Source organism: Salvelinus alpinus, chromosome 2, assembly GCF_045679555.1.
Source record: "Salvelinus alpinus chromosome 2, SLU_Salpinus.1, whole genome shotgun sequence".
Lineage (NCBI taxonomy): Eukaryota > Metazoa > Chordata > Actinopteri > Salmoniformes > Salmonidae > Salvelinus > Salvelinus alpinus.
The window spans coordinates 97,586,337-97,606,931 of record NC_092087.1 but is presented as its reverse complement, the minus strand read 5'-3'; the positions used below and the strand labels follow the sequence as shown (position 1 = coordinate 97,606,931).

The window sequence follows — 20,595 nt, the reverse complement described above, 5'->3', positions numbered from 1 at the left end:
TCTAACTGTCTACTGTTTCTTCTAACTGTCTACTGTTTCTTCTAACTGTCCACTGTTTCTTCTAACTGTCTACTGTTTCTTCTGTCTACTGTTTCTTCTAACTGTCTACTGTTTCTTCTAACTGTCTACTGTTTCTTCTGTCTACTGTTTATTCTAACTGTCTACTGTTTCTTCTAACTGTCTACAGTTTCTTCTAACTGTCTACTGTTTCTTCTAAGTGTCTACTGTTTCTTCTAACTGTCTACTGTTTCTTCTGTCTACAGTTTCTTCTAACTGTCTACTGTTTCTTCTAACTGTCTACTGTTTCTTCTAACTGTCTTCTGTTTCTTCTAACTGTCTACTGTTTCTTCTGTCTACTGTTTCTTCTAACTGTCTACTGTTTCTTCTGTCCTGTTTCTTCTAACTGTCTACAGTTTCTTCTAACTGTCTACTGTTTCTTCTAACTGTCTACAGTTTCTTCTAACTGTCTACTGTTTCTTCTAAGTGTCTACTGTTTCTTCTGTCTACTGTTTCTTCTGTCTACTGTTTCTTCTAACTGTCTACTGTTTCTTCTAACTGTCTACTGTTTCTTCTAACTGTCTACTGTTTCTTCTGTCTACTGTTTCTTCTGTCTACTGTTTCTTCTGTCTACTGTTTCTTCTGTCTACTGTTTCTTCTAACTGTCTACTGTTTCTTCTAACTGTCTACTGTTTCTTCTAACTGTCTACTGTTTCTTCTAACTGTCTACTGTTTCTTCTAACTGTCTACTGTTTCTTCTAAGTGTCTACTGTTTCTTCTGTCTACTGTTTCTTCTGTCTACTGTTTCTTCTAACTGTCTACTGTTTCTTCTAACTGTCTACTGTTTCTTCTAACTGTCTACTGTTTCTTCTGTCTACTGTTTCTTCTAACTGTCTACTGTTTCTTCTGTCTACTGTTTCTTCTGTCTACTGTTTCTTCTAACTGTCTACTGTTTCTTCTAACTGTCTACTGTTTCTTCTAACTGTCCACTGTTTCTTCTAACTGTCTACTGTTTCTTCTGTCTACTGTTTCTTCTAACTGTCTACTGTTTCTTCTAACTGTCTACTGTTTCTTCTGTCTACTGTTTATTCTAACTGTCTACTGTTTCTTCTAACTGTCTACTGTTTCTTCTGTCTACTGTTTCTTCTGTCTACTGTTTATTCTAACTGTCTACTGTTTCTTCTAACTGTCTACTGTTTCTTCTGTCTACTGTTTCTTCTAACTGTCTTCTGTTTCTTCTAACTGTCTACTGTTTCTTCTGTCTACTGTTTCTTCTAACTGTCTACTGTTTCTTCTGTCCTGTTTCTTCTAACTGTCTACAGTTTCTTCTAACTGTCTACAGTTTCTTCTAACTGTCTACTGTTTCTTCTAAGTGTCTACTTTCTTCTGTCTACTGTTTCTTCTGTCTACTGTTTCTTCTGTCTACTGTTTCTTCTAACTGTCTACTGTTTCTTCACAACCTCCCCCATCACCCCCCCCCCCCCCCCCCACGCACACACACACGACACAGAGGTCATGGTAGACAGTTTCTGTTTCTGTTTCTTCTGTCTACTGTTTCTTCTAACTGTCTACTGTTTCTTCTAACTGTCTACTGTTTCTTCTAACTGTCTACTGTTTCTTCTAACTGTCTACTGTTTCTTCTAACTGTCTACTGTTTCTTCTAAGTGTCTACTGTTTCTTCTAACTGTCTACTGTTTCTTCTAACTGTCTACTGTTTCTTCTGTCTACTGTTTCTTCTAACTGTCTACTGTTTCTTCTAACTGTCTACTGTTTCTTCTAACTGTCTACTGTTTCTTCTAACTGTCTACTGTTTCTTCTGTCTACTGTTTCTTCTGTCTACTGTTTCTTCTGTCTACTGTTTCTTCTAACTGTCTACTGTTTCTTCTGTCTACTGTTTCTTCTAACTGTCTACTGTTTCTTCTGTCCTGTTTCTTCTAACTGTCTACAGTTTCTTCTAACTGTCTACTGTTTCTTCTAACTGTCTACAGTTTCTTCTAACTGTCTACTGTTTCTTCTAAGTGTCTACTGTTTCTTCTGTCTACTGTTTCTTCTGTCTACTGTTTCTTCTAACTGTCTACTGTTTCTTCCAACTGTCTACAGTTTCTTCTAACTGTCTACTGTTTCTTCTAACTGTCTACTGTTTCTTCTGTCTACTGTTTCTTCTAATTGTCTACTGTTTCTTCTAACTGTCTACTGTTTCTTCTAACTGTCTACTGTTTCTTCTAACTGTCTACTGTTTCTTCTAACTGTCTACTGTTTCCTCTAACTGTCTACTGTTTCTTCTAACTGTCTACAGTTTCTTCTAACTGTCTACTGTTTCTTCTAACTGTCTACAGTATTTCTAACTGTCTACTGTTTGTTCTAACTGTCTACTGTTTCTTCTGTCTCCTGTTTCTTCTAACTGTCTACAGTTTCTTCTAACTGTCTACTGTTTCTTCTAACTGTCTACAGTTTCTTCTAACTGTCTACTGTTTCTTCTAAGTGTCTACTGTTTCTTCTAACTGTCTACTGTTTCTTCTGTCTACAGTTTCTTCTAACTGTCTACTGTTTCTTCTAAGTGTCTACTGTTTCTTCTGTCTACTGTTTCTTCTGTCTACTGTTTCTTCTGTCTACTGTTTCTTCTAACTGTCTACTGTTTCTTCTAACTGTCTTCTGTTTCTTCTAACTGTCTACTGTTTCTTCTGTCTACTGTTTCTTCTAACTGTCTACTGTTTCTTCTGTCCTGTTTCTTCTAACTGTCTACAGTTTCTTCTAACTGTCTACTGTTTCTTCTAACTGTCTACAGTTTCTTCTAACTGTCTACTGTTTCTTCTAAGTGTCTACTGTTTCTTCTGTCTACTGTTTCTTCTGTCTACTGTTTCTTCTAACTGTCTACTGTTTCTTCTAACTGTCTACTGTTTCTTCTAACTGTCTACTGTTTCTTCTGTCTACTGTTTCTTCTAACTGTCTACTGTTTCTTCTGTCTACTGTTTCTTCTGTCTACTGTTTCTTCTAACTGTCTACTGTTTCTTCTAACTGTCTACTGTTTCTTCTAACTGTCTACTGTTTCTTCTAACTGTCTACTGTTTCTTCTAAGTGTCTACTGTTTCTTCTGTCTACTGTTTCTTCTGTCTACTGTTTCTTCTAACTGTCTACTGTTTCTTCTAACTGTCTACTGTTTCTTCTAACTGTCTACTGTTTGTTCTAACTGTCTACTGTTTCTTCTGTCTCCTGTTTCTTCTAACTGTCTACAGTTTCTTCTAACTGTCTACTGTTTCTTCTAACTGTCTACAGTTTCTTCTAACTGTCTACTGTTTCTTCTAAGTGTCTACTGTTTCTTCTAACTGTCTACTGTTTCTTCTGTCTACAGTTTCTTCTAACTGTCTACTGTTTCTTCTAAGTGTCTACTGTTTCTTCTGTCTACTGTTTCTTCTGTCTACTGTTTCTTCTGTCTACTGTTTCTTCTAACTGTCTACTGTTTCTTCTAACTGTCTTCTGTTTCTTCTAACTGTCTACTGTTTCTTCTGTCTACTGTTTCTTCTAACTGTCTACTGTTTCTTCTGTCCTGTTTCTTCTAACTGTCTACAGTTTCTTCTAACTGTCTACTGTTTCTTCTAACTGTCTACAGTTTCTTCTAACTGTCTACTGTTTCTTCTAAGTGTCTACTGTTTCTGCTGTCTACTGTTTCTTCTGTCTACTGTTTCTTCTAACTGTCTACTGTTTCTTCTAACTGTCTACTGTTTCTTCTAACTGTCTACTGTTTCTTCTAACTGTCTACTGTTTCTTCTGTCTACTGTTTCTTCTAACTGTCTACTGTTTCTTCTAACTGTCTACTGTTTCTTCTAACTGTCTACTGTTTCTTCTAACTGTCTACTGTTTCTTCTAAGTGTCTACTGTTTCTTCTGTCTACTGTTTCTTCTGTCTACTGTTTCTTCTAACTGTCTACTGTTTCTTCTAACTGTCTACTGTTTCTTCTAACTGTCTACCGTTTCTTCTGTCTACTGTTTCTTCTAACTGTCTACTGTTTCTTCTGTCTACTGTTTCTTCTGTCTACTGTTTCTTCTAACTGTCTACTGTTTCTTCTAACTGTCTACTGTTTCTTCTAACTGTCCACTGTTTCTTCTAACTGTCTACTGTTTCTTCTGTCTACTGTTTCTTCTAACTGTCTACTGTTTCTTCTAACTGTCTACTGTTTCTTCTGTCTACTGTTTATTCTAACTGTCTACTGTTTCTTCTAACTGTCTACTGTTTCTTCTGTCTACTGTTTCTTCTAACTGTCTACTGTTTCTTCTAAGTGTCTACTGTTTCTTCTGTCTACTGTTTCTTCTAACTGTCTACTGTTTCTTCTAACTGTCTACTGTTTCTTCTAACTGTCTACTGTTTCTTCTGTCTACTGTTTATTCTAACTGTCTACTGTTTCTTCTAACTGTCTACTGTTTCTTCTGTCTACTGTTTCTTCTAACTGTCTACTGTTTCTTCTAAGTGTCTACTGTTTCTTCTGTCTACTGTTTCTTCTAACTGTCTACTGTTTCTTCTAACTGTCTACTGTTTCTTCACAACCTCCCCCATCACCCCCCCCCCCCCCCCCCCCACGCACACACACACGACACAGAGGTCATGGTAGACAGTTTCTGTTTCTGTTTCTTCTGTCTACTGTTTCTTCTAACTGTCTACTGTTTCTTCTAACTGTCTACTGTTTCTTCTAACTGTCTACTGTTTCTTCTAAGTGTCTACTGTTTCTTCTAACTGTCTACTGTTTCTTCTAACTGTCTACTGTTTCTTCCAACTGTCTACAGTTTCTTCTAACTGTCTACTGTTTCTTCTAACTGTCTACTGTTTCTTCTGTCTACTGTTTCTTCTAATTGTCTACTGTTTCTTCTAACTGTCTACTGTTTCTTCTAACTGTCTACTGTTTCTTCTAACTGTCTACTGTTTCCTCTAACTGTCTACTGTTTCTTCTAACTGTCTACAGTTTCTTCTAACTGTCTACTGTTTCTTCTAACTGTCTACAGTTTCTTCTAACTGTCTACTGTTTGTTCTAACTGTCTACTGTTTCTTCTAACTGTCTACTGTTTCTTCTGTCTACAGTTTATTCTAACTGTCTACTGTTTCTTCTAACTGTCTACAGTTTCTTCTAACTGTCTACTGTTTCTTCTAAGTGTCTACTGTTTCTTCTGTCTACTGTTTCTTCTGTCTACTGTTTCTTCTGTCTACTGTTTCTTCTAACTGTCTACTGTTTCTTCTGTCTACTGTTTCTTCTAACTGTCTACTGTTTCTTCTGTCCTGTTTCTTCTAACTGTCTACAGTTTCTTCTAACTGTCTACTGTTTCTTCTAACTGTCTACAGTTTCTTCTAACTGTCTACTGTTTCTTCTAAGTGTCTACTGTTTCTTCTGTCTACTGTTTCTTCTGTCTACTGTTTCTCCTAACTGTCTACTGTTTCTTCTAACTGTCTACTGTTTCTTCTAACTGTCTACTGTTTCTTCTGTCTACTGTTTCTTCTAACTGTCTACTGTTTCTTCTGTCTACTGTTTCTTCTGTCTACTGTTTCTTCTAACTGTCTACTGTTTCTTCTAACTGTCTACTGTTTCTTCTAACTGTCCACTGTTTCTTCTAACTGTCTACTGTTTCTTCTGTCTACTGTTTCTTCTAACTGTCTACTGTTTCTTCTAACTGTCTACTGTTTCTTCTGTCTACTGTTTATTCTAACTGTCTACTGTTTCTTCTAACTGTCTACTGTTTCTTCTGTCTACTGTTTCTTCTAACTGTCTACTGTTTCTTCTAACTGTCTACTGTTTCTTCTAAGTGTCTACTGTTTCTTCTGTCTACTGTTTCTTCTAACTGTCTACTGTTTCTTCTAACTGTCTACTGTTTCTTCTAACTGTCTACTGTTTCTTCCAGCTGTCTACTGTTTCTTCTAACTGTCTACTGTTTCTTCTAACTGTCTAGTGTTTCTTCTAACTGTCTACTGTTTCTTCTAACTGTCTACTGTTTCTTTTAACTGTCTACTGTTTCTTCTAACTGTCTACTGTTTCTTCTAACTGTCTACTGTTTCTTCTAACTGTCTACTGTTTCTTCTAAGTGTCTCCTGTTTCTTCTAACTGTCTACTGTTTCTTCTGTCTACTGTTTCTTCTAACTGTCTACTGTTTCTTCTAACTGTCTACTGTTTCTTATAACTGTCTGCTGTTTCTTCTGTCTACTGTTTCTTCTAACTGTCTACTGTTTCTTCTAAGTGTCTACTGTTTCTTCTGTCTACTGTTTCTTGTAAGTGTCTCCTGTTTCTTCTAACTGTCTACTGTTTCTTCTGTCTGCTGTTTCTCCTAATTGTCTGCTGTTTCTTCTGTCTACTGTTTCTCCTAATTGTCTACTGTTTCTTCTAAGTGTCTACTGTTTCTTCTAACTGTCTACTGTTTCTTCTAACTGTCTACTGTTTCTTCTAACTGTCTACTGTTTCTTCTAACTGTCTACTGTTTCTTCTTTCTACTGTCTCTTCTAAGTGTCTACTGTTTCTTCTAACTGTCTACTGTTTGTTCTAACTGTCTACTGTTTCTTCTGTCTCCTGTTTCTTCTAACTGTCTACAGTTTCTTCTAACTGTCTACTGTTTCTTCTAACTGTCTACAGTTTCTTCTAACTGTCTACTGTTTCTTCTAAGTGTCTACTGTTTCTTCTAACTGTCTACTGTTTCTTCTGTCTACAGTTTCTTCTAACTGTCTACTGTTTCTTCTAAGTGTCTACTGTTTCTTCTGTCTACTGTTTCTTCTGTCTACTGTTTCTTCTGTCTACTGTTTCTTCTAACTGTCTACTGTTTCTTCTAACTGTCTTCTGTTTCTTCTAACTGTCTACTGTTTCTTCTGTCTACTGTTTCTTCTAACTGTCTACTGTTTCTTCTGTCCTGTTTCTTCTAACTGTCTACAGTTTCTTCTAACTGTCTACTGTTTCTTCTAACTGTCTACAGTTTCTTCTAACTGTCTACTGTTTCTTCTAAGTGTCTACTGTTTCTGCTGTCTACTGTTTCTTCTGTCTACTGTTTCTTCTAACTGTCTACTGTTTCTTCTAACTGTCTACTGTTTCTTCTGTCTACTGTTTCTTCTAACTGTCTACTGTTTCTTCTGTCTACTGTTTCTTCTAACTGTCTACTGTTTCTTCTAACTGTCTACTGTTTCTTCTAACTGTCTACTGTTTCTTCTAACTGTCTACTGTTTCTTCTAAGTGTCTACTGTTTCTTCTGTCTACTGTTTCTTCTGTCTACTGTTTCTTCTAACTGTCTACTGTTTCTTCTAACTGTCTACTGTTTCTTCTAACTGTCTACCGTTTCTTCTGTCTACTGTTTCTTCTAACTGTCTACTGTTTCTTCTGTCTACTGTTTCTTCTGTCTACTGTTTCTTCTAACTGTCTACTGTTTCTTCTAACTGTCTACTGTTTCTTCTAACTGTCCACTGTTTCTTCTAACTGTCTACTGTTTCTTCTGTCTACTGTTTCTTCTAACTGTCTACTGTTTCTTCTAACTGTCTACTGTTTCTTCTGTCTACTGTTTATTCTAACTGTCTACTGTTTCTTCTAACTGTCTACTGTTTCTTCTGTCTACTGTTTCTTCTAACTGTCTACTGTTTCTTCTAAGTGTCTACTGTTTCTTCTGTCTACTGTTTCTTCTAACTGTCTACTGTTTCTTCTAACTGTCTACTGTTTCTTCTAACTGTCTACTGTTTCTTCTGTCTACTGTTTATTCTAACTGTCTACTGTTTCTTCTAACTGTCTACTGTTTCTTCTGTCTACTGTTTCTTCTAACTGTCTACTGTTTCTTCTAAGTGTCTACTGTTTCTTCTGTCTACTGTTTCTTCTAACTGTCTACTGTTTCTTCTAACTGTCTACTGTTTCTTCACAACCTCCCCCATCACCCCCCCCCCCCCCCCCCACGCACACACACACGACACAGAGGTCATGGTAGACAGTTTCTGTTTCTGTTTCTTCTGTCTACTGTTTCTTCTAACTGTCTACTGTTTCTTCTAACTGTCTACTGTTTCTTCTAACTGTCTACTGTTTCTTCTAAGTGTCTACTGTTTCTTCTAACTGTCTACTGTTTCTTCTAACTGTCTACTGTTTCTTCCAACTGTCTACAGTTTCTTCTAACTGTCTACTGTTTCTTCTAACTGTCTACTGTTTCTTCTGTCTACTGTTTCTTCTAATTGTCTACTGTTTCTTCTAACTGTCTACTGTTTCTTCTAACTGTCTACTGTTTCTTCTAACTGTCTACTGTTTCCTCTAACTGTCTACTGTTTCTTCTAACTGTCTACAGTTTCTTCTAACTGTCTACTGTTTCTTCTAACTGTCTACTGTTTCTTCTAACTGTCTACTGTTTGTTCTAACTGTCTACTGTTTCTTCTAACTGTCTACTGTTTCTTCTGTCTACAGTTTATTCTAACTGTCTACTGTTTCTTCTAACTGTCTACAGTTTCTTCTAACTGTCTACTGTTTCTTCTAAGTGTCTACTGTTTCTTCTGTCTACTGTTTCTTCTGTCTACTGTTTCTTCTGTCTACTGTTTCTTCTAACTGTCTACTGTTTCTTCTGTCTACTGTTTCTTCTAACTGTCTACTGTTTCTTCTGTCCTGTTTCTTCTAACTGTCTACAGTTTCTTCTAACTGTCTACTGTTTCTTCTAACTGTCTACAGTTTCTTCTAACTGTCTACTGTTTCTTCTAAGTGTCTACTGTTTCTTCTGTCTACTGTTTCTTCTGTCTACTGTTTCTCCTAACTGTCTACTGTTTCTTCTAACTGTCTACTGTTTCTTCTAACTGTCTACTGTTTCTTCTGTCTACTGTTTCTTCTAACTGTCTACTGTTTCTTCTGTCTACTGTTTCTTCTGTCTACTGTTTCTTCTAACTGTCTACTGTTTCTTCTAACTGTCTACTGTTTCTTCTAACTGTCCACTGTTTCTTCTAACTGTCTACTGTTTCTTCTGTCTACTGTTTCTTCTAACTGTCTACTGTTTCTTCTAACTGTCTACTGTTTCTTCTGTCTACTGTTTATTCTAACTGTCTACTGTTTCTTCTAACTGTCTACTGTTTCTTCTGTCTACTGTTTCTTCTAACTGTCTACTGTTTCTTCTAACTGTCTACTGTTTCTTCTAAGTGTCTACTGTTTCTTCTGTCTACTGTTTCTTCTAACTGTCTACTGTTTCTTCTAACTGTCTACTGTTTCTTCTAACTGTCTACTGTTTCTTCCAGCTGTCTACTGTTTCTTCTAACTGTCTACTGTTTCTTCTAACTGTCTAGTGTTTCTTCTAACTGTCTACTGTTTCTTCTAACTGTCTACTGTTTCTTTTAACTGTCTACTGTTTCTTCTAACTGTCTACTGTTTCTTCTAACTGTCTACTGTTTCTTCTAACTGTCTACTGTTTCTTCTAAGTGTCTCCTGTTTCTTCTAACTGTCTACTGTTTCTTCTGTCTACTGTTTCTTCTAACTGTCTACTGTTTCTTCTAACTGTCTACTGTTTCTTATAACTGTCTGCTGTTTCTTCTGTCTACTGTTTCTTCTAACTGTCTACTGTTTCTTCTAAGTGTCTACTGTTTCTTCTGTCTACTGTTTCTTGTAAGTGTCTCCTGTTTCTTCTAACTGTCTACTGTTTCTTCTGTCTGCTGTTTCTCCTAATTGTCTGCTGTTTCTTCTGTCTACTGTTTCTCCTAATTGTCTACTGTTTCTTCTAAGTGTCTACTGTTTCTTCTAACTGTCTACTGTTTCTTCTAACTGTCTACTGTTTCTTCTAACTGTCTACTGTTTCTTCTAACTGTCTACTGTTTCTTCTTTCTACTGTCTCTTCTAAGTGTCTACTGTTTCTTCTGTCTACTGTCTCTTCTAAGTGTCTACTGTTTCTTCTGTCTACTGTTTCTTCTAAGTGTCTGTTGTTTCTTATAATTGTCTACTGTTTCTTCTGTCTACTGTCTCTTCTAAGTGTCTGCTGTTTCTTCTGTCTACTGTTTCTTCTAAGTGTCTGTTGTTTCTTATAATTGTCTACTGTTTCTTCTAACTGTCTACTGTTTCTTCTAACTGTCTACTGTTTCTTCTAAGTGTCTACTGTTTCTTCTGTCTACTGTTTCTTGTAAGTGTCTCCTGTTTCTTCTAACTGTCTACTGTTTCTTCTGTCTACTGTTTCTTCTGTCTACTGTTTCTTCTGTCTGCTGTTTCTCCTAATTGTCTGCTGTTTCTTCTGTCTACTGTTTCTCCTAATTGTCTACTGTCTCTTCTAAGTGTCTACTGTTTCTTCTGTCTACTGTTTCTCCTGTCTACTGTTTCTTCCAAGTGTCTCCTGTTTATTCTAACTGTCTACTGTTTCTTCTGTCTACTGTTTCTTCTAACTATCTACTGTTTCTTCTGTCTACTGTTTCTTCTGTCTACTGTTTCTTATGTCTGCTATTTGATCTAACTGTCTACTATTTCTTCTGTCTACTGTTTCTTCTGTCTACTGTTTCTTATGTCTGCTATTTCTTCTAACTGTCTACTATTTCTTCTGTCTACTGTTTCTTCTGTCTACTGTTTCTTATGTCTGCTATTTCTTCTAACTGTCTACTGTTTCTTCTAAGTGTCTACTGTTTCTTCTGTCTACTGTTTCTTCTAACTGTCTACTGTTTCTTCTAACTGTCTACTGTTTCTTCTAACTGTCTACTGTTTCTTCTAACTGTCTACTGTTTCTTCTAACTGTCTACTGTTTCTTCTAACTGTCTACTGTTTCTTCTAACTGTCTACTGTTTCTTCTAACTGTCTACTGTTTCTTCTAACTGTCTACTGTTTCTTTTAACTGTCTACTGTTTCTTCTAACTGTCTACTGTTTCTTCTAACTGTCTACTGTTTCTTCTAACTGTCTACTGTTTCTTCTAAGTGTCTCCTGTTTCTTCTAACTGTCTACTGTTTCTTCTGTCTACTGTTTCTTCTAACTGTCTACTGTTTCTTCTAACTGTCTACTGTTTCTTCTAACTGTCTGCTGTTTCTTCTGTCTACTGTTTCTTCTAACTGTCTACTGTTTCTTCTAACTGTCTACTGTTTCTTCTAAGTGTCTCCTGTTTCTTCTAACTGTCTACTGTTTCTTCTGTCTACTGTTTCTTCTAACTGTCTACTGTTTCTTCTAACTGTCTACTGTTTCTTCTAACTGTCTGCTGTTTCTTCTGTCTACTGTTTCTTCTAACTGTCTACTGTTTCTTCTAAGTGTCTACTGTTTCTTCTGTCTACTGTTTCTTGTAAGTGTCTCCTGTTTCTTCTAACTGTCTACTGTTTCTTCTGTCTGCTGTTTCTCCTAATTGTCTGCTGTTTCTTCTGTCTACTGTTTCTCCTAATTGTCTACTGTTTCTTCTAAGTGTCTACTGTTTCTTCTAACTGTCTACTGTTTCTTCTAACTGTCTACTGTTTCTTCTAACTGTCTACTGTTTCTTCTGTCTACTGTCTCTTCTAAGTGTCTACTGTTTCTTCTGTCTACTGTCTCTTCTAAGTGTCTGCTGTTTCTTCTGTCTACTGTTTCTTCTAAGTGTCTGTTGTTTCTTATAATTGTCTACTGTTTCTTCTAACTGTCTACTGTTTCTTCTGTCTACTGTTTCTTCTGTCTACTGTTTCTTCTAACTGTCTACTGTTTCTTCTAACTGTCTACTGTTTATTCTAACTGTCCACTGTTTCTTCTAACTGTCTACTGTTTCTTCTGTCTACTGTTTCTTCTAACTGTCTACTGTTTCTTCTAACTGTCTACTGTTTCTTCTGTCTACTGTTTATTCTAACTGTCTACTGTTTCTTCTAACTGTCTACTGTTTCTTCTGTCTACTGTTTCTTCTAACTGTCTACTGTTTCTTCTAACTGTCTACTGTTTCTTCTAAGTGTCTACTGTTTCTTCTGTCTACTGTTTCTTCTAACTGTCTACTGTTTCTTCTAACTGTCTACTGTTTCTTCTAACTGTCTACTCTTTCTTCTAGCTGTCTACTGTTTCTTCTAACTGTCTACTGTTTCTTCTAACTGTCTACTGTTTCTTCTAACTGTCTACTGTTTCTTCTAACTGTCTACTGTTTCTTTTAACTGTCTACTGTTTCTTCTATCTGTCTACTGTTTCTTCTAACTGTCTACTGTTTCTTCTAACTGTCTACTGTTTCTTCTAAGTGTCTCCTGTTTCTTCTAACTGTCTACTGTTTCTTCTGTCTACTGTCTCTTCTAACTGTCTACTGTTTCTTCTAACTGTCTACTGTTTCTTCTAACTGTCTGCTGTTTCTTCTGTCTACTGTTTCTTCTAACTGTCTACTGTTTCTTCTAAGTGTCTACTGTTTCTTCTGTCTACTGTTTCTTGTAAGTGTCTCCTGTTTCTTCTAACTGTCTACTGTTTCTTCTGTCTGCTGTTTCTCCTAATTGTCTGCTGTTTCTTCTGTCTACTGTTTCTCCTAATTGTCTACTGTTTCTTCTAACTGTCTACTGTTTCTTCTAACTGTCTACTGTTTCTTCTAACTGTCTACTGTTTCTTCTTTCTACTGTCTCTTCTAAGTGTCTACTGTTTCTTCTGTCTACTGTTTCTTCTAACTGTCTACTGTTTCTTCTAACTGTCTACTGTTTCTTCTAACTGTCTACTGTTTCTTCTAACTGTCTACTGTTTCTTCTAACTGTCTACTGTTTCTTCTAACTGTCTACTGTTTCTTTTAACTGTCTACTGTTTCTTCTAACTGTCTACTGTTTCTTCTAACTGTCTACTGTTTCTTCTAACTGTCTACTGTTTCTTCTAAGTGTCTCCTGTTTCTTCTAACTGTCTACTGTTTCTTCTGTCTACTGTTTCTTCTAACTGTCTACTGTTTCTTCTAACTGTCTACTGTTTCTTCTAACTGTCTGCTGTTTCTTCTGTCTACTGTTTCTTCTAACTGTCTACTGTTTCTTCTAACTGTCTACTGTTTCTTCTAAGTGTCTCCTGTTTCTTCTAACTGTCTACTGTTTCTTCTGTCTACTGTTTCTTCTAACTGTCTACTGTTTCTTCTAACTGTCTACTGTTTCTTCTAACTGTCTGCTGTTTCTTCTGTCTACTGTTTCTTCTAACTGTCTACTGTTTCTTCTAAGTGTCTACTGTTTCTTCTGTCTACTGTTTCTTGTAAGTGTCTCCTGTTTCTTCTAACTGTCTACTGTTTCTTCTGTCTGCTGTTTCTCCTAATTGTCTGCTGTTTCTTCTGTCTACTGTTTCTCCTAATTGTCTACTGTTTCTTCTAAGTGTCTACTGTTTCTTCTAACTGTCTACTGTTTCTTCTAACTGTCTACTGTTTCTTCTAACTGTCTACTGTTTCTTCTGTCTACTGTCTCTTCTAAGTGTCTACTGTTTCTTCTGTCTACTGTCTCTTCTAAGTGTCTGCTGTTTCTTCTGTCTACTGTTTCTTCTAAGTGTCTGTTGTTTCTTATAATTGTCTACTGTTTCTTCTAACTGTCTACTGTTTCTTCTGTCTACTGTTTCTTCTGTCTACTGTTTCTTCTAACTGTCTACTGTTTCTTCTAACTGTCTACTGTTTATTCTAACTGTCCACTGTTTCTTCTAACTGTCTACTGTTTCTTCTGTCTACTGTTTCTTCTAACTGTCTACTGTTTCTTCTAACTGTCTACTGTTTCTTCTGTCTACTGTTTATTCTAACTGTCTACTGTTTCTTCTAACTGTCTACTGTTTCTTCTGTCTACTGTTTCTTCTAACTGTCTACTGTTTCTTCTAACTGTCTACTGTTTCTTCTAAGTGTCTACTGTTTCTTCTGTCTACTGTTTCTTCTAACTGTCTACTGTTTCTTCTAACTGTCTACTGTTTCTTCTAACTGTCTACTCTTTCTTCTAGCTGTCTACTGTTTCTTCTAACTGTCTACTGTTTCTTCTAACTGTCTACTGTTTCTTCTAACTGTCTACTGTTTCTTCTAACTGTCTACTGTTTCTTTTAACTGTCTACTGTTTCTTCTATCTGTCTACTGTTTCTTCTAACTGTCTACTGTTTCTTCTAACTGTCTACTGTTTCTTCTAAGTGTCTCCTGTTTCTTCTAACTGTCTACTGTTTCTTCTGTCTACTGTTTCTTCTAACTGTCTACTGTTTCTTCTAACTGTCTACTGTTTCTTCTAACTGTCTGCTGTTTCTTCTGTCTACTGTTTCTTCTAACTGTCTACTGTTTCTTCTAAGTGTCTACTGTTTCTTCTGTCTACTGTTTCTTGTAAGTGTCTCCTGTTTCTTCTAACTGTCTACTGTTTCTTCTGTCTACTGTTTCTTCTGTCTACTGTTTCTTCTGTCTGCTGTTTCTCCTAATTGTCTGCTGTTTCTTCTGTCTACTGTTTCTCCTAATTGTCTACTGTTTCTTCTAACTGTCTACTGTTTCTTCTAACTGTCTACTGTTTCTTCTAACTGTCTACTGTTTCTTCTTTCTACTGTCTCTTCTAAGTGTCTACTGTTTCTTCTGTCTACTGTCTCTTCTAAGTGTCTACTGTTTCTTCTGTCTACTGTCTCTTCTAAGTGTCTGCTGTTTCTTCTGTCTACTGTTTCTTCTAAGTGTCTGTTGTTTCTTATAATTGTCTACTGTTTCTTCTAAGTGTCTACTGTTTCTTCTGTCTACTGTTTCTTGTAAGTGTCTCCTGTTTCTTCTAACTGTCTACTGTTTCTTCTGTCTACTGTTTCTTCTGTCTACTGTTTCTTCTGTCTGCTGTTTCTCCTAATTGTCTGCTGTTTCTTCTGTCTACTGTTTCTCCTAATTGTCTACTGTCTCTTCTAAGTGTCTACTGTTTCTTCTGTCTACTGTTTCTCCTGTCTACTGTTTCTTCCAAGTGTCTCCTGTTTATTCTAACTGTCTACTGTTTCTTCTGTCTACTGTTTCTTCTAACTATCTACTGTTTCTTCTGTCTACTGTTTCTTATGTCTACTGTTTCTTATGTCTGCTATTTATTCTAACTGTCTACTATTTCTTCTGTCTATTGTTTCTTCTGTCTACTGTTTCTTATGTCTGCTATTTCTTCTAACTGTCTACTATTTCTTCTGTCTACTGTTTCTTCTGTCTACTGTTTCTTATGTCTGCTATTTCTTCTAACTGTCTACTATTTCTTCTGTCTCCTGTTTCTTCTATCTACTGTTTCTTCTGTCTACTGTTTCTTCTGTCTGCTGTTTCTTCTAACTGTCTACTATTTCTTCTGTCTACTGTTTCTTCTGTCTACTGTTTCTTCTGTCTACTGTTTCTTCTGTCTACTGTTTCTTATGTCTGCTATTTCTTCTAACTGTCTGCTATTTCTTCTGTCTACTGTTTCTTCTGTCTACTGTTTCTTCTGTCTCCTGTTTCTTCTGTCTACTGTTTCTTCTGTCTCCTGTTTCTTCTAAGTATCTCCTGTTTTTTCTGTCTGCTGTCTCTTCTAAGTGCCTGCTGTTTCTTCTGTCTACTGTTTCTTCTATGTCGTTAGTTGTGTGAACATGCTGTACATGATGTCAGAGTGCAATTTTTTGTTGTTGTCTGAGTGAAATGCTGTAAATAAAGGAATCTATGTACTTTGAAAGATGAGACGTTGAGGATTATGTTAAATACAGATTTGATGTCATGCAAGCAAGCCAAACACCAAAAACACAGAAGGCCATAAAGATCATCAAGGCCAACAACCACCCGAGCCACGGCCTGTTCACCCCGCTATCATCCAGAAGGCCATAAAGATCATCAAGGCCAACAACCACCCGAGCCATGGCCGGTTCACCCCGCTATCATCCAGAAGGCCATAAAGATCATCAAGGACAACAACCACCCGAGCCACGGCCTGTTTACCCCGCTATCATCCAGAAGGCCATAAAGATCATCAAGGACAACAACCACCCGAGCCATGGCCTGTTCACCCCGCTATCATCCAGAAGGCGAGGTCAGTACAGGTGCATCAAAGCTGGGACTGAGAGACTGAAAAACAACTTCTATCATCAGGCCATCACTAGCCAACTCCCACATGATTATGCAACCCTGCACTTTAGAGGCTAATGCCTTATCTACATAGACTTGGAATCACTGGTCACTTTAATAATGGAACACTAGTCACTTTAATAATGTTTACATGCTGCTTTATTCATCTCATTTGTATACACTATTCTATTCAACTGTATTTTAGTCAATGCCACTCTGACATTGCTCAATCTAATATTGATATATTTGATATATTTCTTAATTCCATTCTTTTCCATTTAGATTTGTGTGTATTGTTGTGAATTGTTAGATACTACTGCACTGTTTGAGCTTGGAACACAAGCAATAACATGTGTATGTGACCAATACAATTTGATTTGATTTTTGATTTGAACTCTCTTGGGTTCCATGTAAAACCCTATTGGGAAAGAGTTCTACCTGGAACTAAAAAAGGGTTCTTCAAAGGGTTCTCCAATGGGGACAGCCGAAGAACGTTTTTAGGTTCTAGATAGCACCTTTTCTTCTAAGACTGTATGTACACAGAAATTACGATCAGTTTCTCTGAATTTCCTTGTGAAAGACTAACACTGTAAGGTCGTATTTTGTAACTTTGCCAGCCATGCTGGCATAGAAAACACTTTCAAATAATTGATGACATTCCAGGAATATTCTTATCATGTTACTGAATGTATCCAGAGTATTTTTAGATTTAGTTAGCATAAAAATGTGGTGAAAAGTAAATGTAAAGGTAAAATGCACATAAAATCAACAGCGTAATGTTTGGATTCAGTCTTAACGGTTTTGTCCTCACCTTTAGTTTAATCATTTTCCCATAATCTCCAACTGTTCCCTTTTGATTGGTCATGCATTTACTTTCATTATTATTCTGTAAAAAACATTTAAATTTAGCTCTATTATTATAGGCCAATTTCCAACAGTGTGAAGGGTTAAAGGACTCTAGCTTTAGGAACGTTTTGTCATAGTCAGAAAGTCAGCTGTTCTGTGTTAAAGACCATCCCTGGTTGTAGAGAAAAACAGACAGGCAAGAGAGGAGGGAGAGACAGACTTCATCACTGACTCCAGATCTGAGGACAATCTGAAGAACCCCTTTCACCAATTCAAACAGGTTGTAGAGAGAAGCAGACAGACAGAGAGGAGGGAGAGACAGACTTCATCACTGACTCCAGATCTGAGGACAAACTGAAGAACCCCTCACACCAATTCAAACAGGTGAGCGGATTTAAAGGCTTTAACGACAAGGTTAAGATTCAGAGGAATCTTTGTCAGATTTCCGACAGATTTCCGACTTAAAATGTGTTTTTTCATATCATAGTTGTGTATTTCAATTCAATCCAAAATCTTCAGGATGTTGTAACTTTTAAATTGTCACTAGCCTATTAACCAAACAAAGGTTTGGCAGTGGCAATTGTCAGGATAATGGTAAAACGCTAAATATTTCACCTAATCATTGTCTTTTGGTTCAACAATTCTGGTGTGTGTGTTGTTGAGAAGACTATGTAATCCCAATGATAATTAATAATAATGAGACTCTGTAAGTAATAATACTAATAATATAATTGTTATTCTGTAATTCTGGAGACATCCTGTGGAGAAGGTATAAATAAGACCAGCAGAAAGTCTGTTTTTTGGACTACTGCCAAGAGTAAGGAGATAAGATTTTCTTGCCAATGAACTCGTGGGACTGTTGAAATCCACAAGGACACACAAACTCAAGGTCACACAACGCCCACACAGGCTAATGGCCACATACCCACGCAGTATATTTAAACACACAGAATTACATGCACATTTACACGCACAAACAATGGTTGTGTGTCGACAGACAAACAGCATCTCAGGGGAAAACATAGGTTCTGGAAAGCCTTTATACTAAATACACACACTCTGACACACACCTATCACAAGAAAAACATACACTTACAGAATACTGAAGGGTTAATGAACAGGTGATTGAGTTATTAAATACGGGAATGAATGATTCAATACATGAATGAGATATTAAATACATGAATGAGTGAATAAATACATGAATGAGTGATTAAATACTCACACACTCACCCCCCCACACAGCGGTGAGACAAGGTTGTAATTCAGGGAGAAAATGGGGTAGAAAATACACTTGTGGTCATACCACCCTGAACACGTCTGACCTCGTCTGATCTCGTCTGATCTCGGTGGCTGAGCAGGGTCGGGCCTGGTTAGCACTTGGATGGGAGACCACCTGGGAATGCCAGGTGCTGTAAGCTCAAAACAATACATTTATAAAATACATGAATGACCAGAAGTAAAGTAGGAAATAATTTTTGTAGAAAATAATATTTGTTGTTCGATGGGGAGGGGACCGGGACCGGGGAGCTTTCACTGAGAGATTATACTGTGGAAGCTCTTGAGTCAGATACAGGGGTCTACACAGTCTACGCAAAAGGAGCTGACAGATCAAATCAAATTGTATTGGTCACATATATACGTGTTTAATTAACAGGTGTTATTGCAGGTGTGGAGAAATGCTTGTGTTTCTAGCTCCAACAGTGCAGTAATATCTAACAAGTAATATCTAACAAGTAATATCTAACAATTTCACAACAATCCAACACAAATCCAAAGTAAAGGAATGGAATTAAGAATACCAATGTCAGAGCGGCATAGACTAAGATACAGTAGAATAGAATACAGTATATGAGATGAGATAGGTAAACATTATTAAAGTGACCAGTGTTCCATTTTTAAAATGACCAGTGCTCCATTTTTAAAGTGACCAGTGTTCCATTATTAAAGTGACCAGTGTTCCATTATTAAAGTGACCAGTGTTCCATTTTTAAAGTGACCAGTGTTCCATTATTAAAGTGACCAGTGTTCCATTATTAAAGTGGCCAGTGTTCCATTATTAAAGTGACCAGTGTTCCATTATTAAAGTGGCCAGTGTTCCATTATTAAAGTGGCCAGTGTTCCATTATTAAAGTGGCCAGTGATTTCAAGTCTATGTATATAGAGCAGCCGCCTCTAAGGTGCTACTGATGGCTTTTTAACAGTCTGATGGCCTTGAGATTGAAGCTGTTTTTCAGTCTCTCGGGTCCCAGGTTTGATGCACCAGTACTGACCTCGCCTCCTGGATGATAGCGGGGTGAACAGGCAGTGGCTTGGTGGTTGTTTCCTTATATTTTACAACAGTGGGCTAATTTTACAACAGTGGGCTAATGAAAAAAGTGGAGTGGAGTTCACCTTTAAATGTATAAAACTCACTAAAAGGAGATTGTAACCTCTGAAAACCTTGTACCTTACTTGTATAAATATTAGTCACATACTGTAAATTATGTTTTGTGGTGTCAGGATTTCATGTTATTAGTGTATTGTGTTCATGAGGTAATATGATGAAACTAGCTTGCTAGCATTTACAGGCTTCGGTTTTCCATGTATATTTAGAGGTTGGACGTTGGCACGTCGGGCGCACCGATTGGTGTCACCTTGTTATTAAGTGTTACACCTGTGCTGGCTTGTCATCTCGTTGGTCAGAAGGTGTTACACCTGTGCTGGATTGTCATCTCGTTGGTCACAAGGTTTTTCAACTGTGCTGGCACAGGTGATATTGAAGAGCGGCTGGCCCAGTGCTTCAGTAGGCTTGAGAGATGTGGAGGGTTAACCTTTAGTTGGCTTGAGAGATGCGGAGGGTTAACCTTTAGTTGGCTTGAGAGATGTGGAGGGTTAACCTTTAGTTGGCTTGAGAGATGCGGAGGGTTAACCTTTAGTTGGCTTGAGAGATGCGGCGGGTTAACCTTTAGTTGGCTTGAGAGATGTGGAGGGTTAACCTTTAGTTGGCTTGAGAGATGCGGAGGGTTAACCTTTAGTTGGCTTGAGAGATGCGGAGGGTTAACCTTTAGTTGGCTTGAGAGATGTGGAGGGTTAACCTTTAGTTGGCTTGAGAGATGCGGAGGGTTAACCTTTAGTTGGCTTGAGAGATGTGGAGGGTTAACCTTTAGTTGGCTTGAGAGATGCGGAGGGGTAACTTCTTATGGCTGCAGCCCGGCGTCGGTACACCTATGACAACAGCCACTTCAAGTGCAGGGCGCGAAATATTTAACTTTCACACATTAACAAGTCCAATAGAGCTAATGAAAGATACACATCTTGTGAATCCAGCCAACATGTCCGATTTTAAAAATTTTTACAGGGAAAACACCACGTATATTTATGTTAGCTCACCAACAAATAGAAAAAAGCACAGACATTTTTCACAGCACAGGTAGCAGGCACAAAACCAACCAAACTAACCTAGAACCAACCAAACTAACCAAGAAACAACTTCATCAGATGACAGTCTTATAACATGTTATACAATAAATCTATGTTTTGTTCGAAAAATGTGCATATTTCAGGTATAAATCAGTTTTACATTGCAGCTACCATCACAGCTACCGTCACAAAAAGCACCGAAGCAGCCAGAGTAATTACAGACACCAACGTGAAATACCTAAATACTCATCATAAAACATTTCTGAAAAATACATGGTGTATAGCAAATGAAAGACAAAGATCTTGTGAATACAGCCAATATTTCCGATTTTTTAAGTGTTTTACAGCGAAAACACAATATAGCGTTATATTAGCTTACTACAATAGCTAACACACAACAGCATTGATTCAAGGCAAACGGTAGCGATAGCTAATAAACCAGCAAAAGATATTAATTATTTCACTAACGTTCATAAACTTCATAAA

The 20,595-nt window shown here is 37.2% G+C and overlaps 1 pseudogene; it reads left to right on the top strand.

Annotated features, from left to right (window-relative positions):
- The first annotated feature begins 17,999 nt into the window (after nt 1-17,999).
- Nucleotides 18,000-18,128, top strand: LOC139569047 (5S ribosomal RNA; annotated as a pseudogene).
- The last annotated feature ends 2,467 nt before the right edge of the window (nt 18,129-20,595 follow it).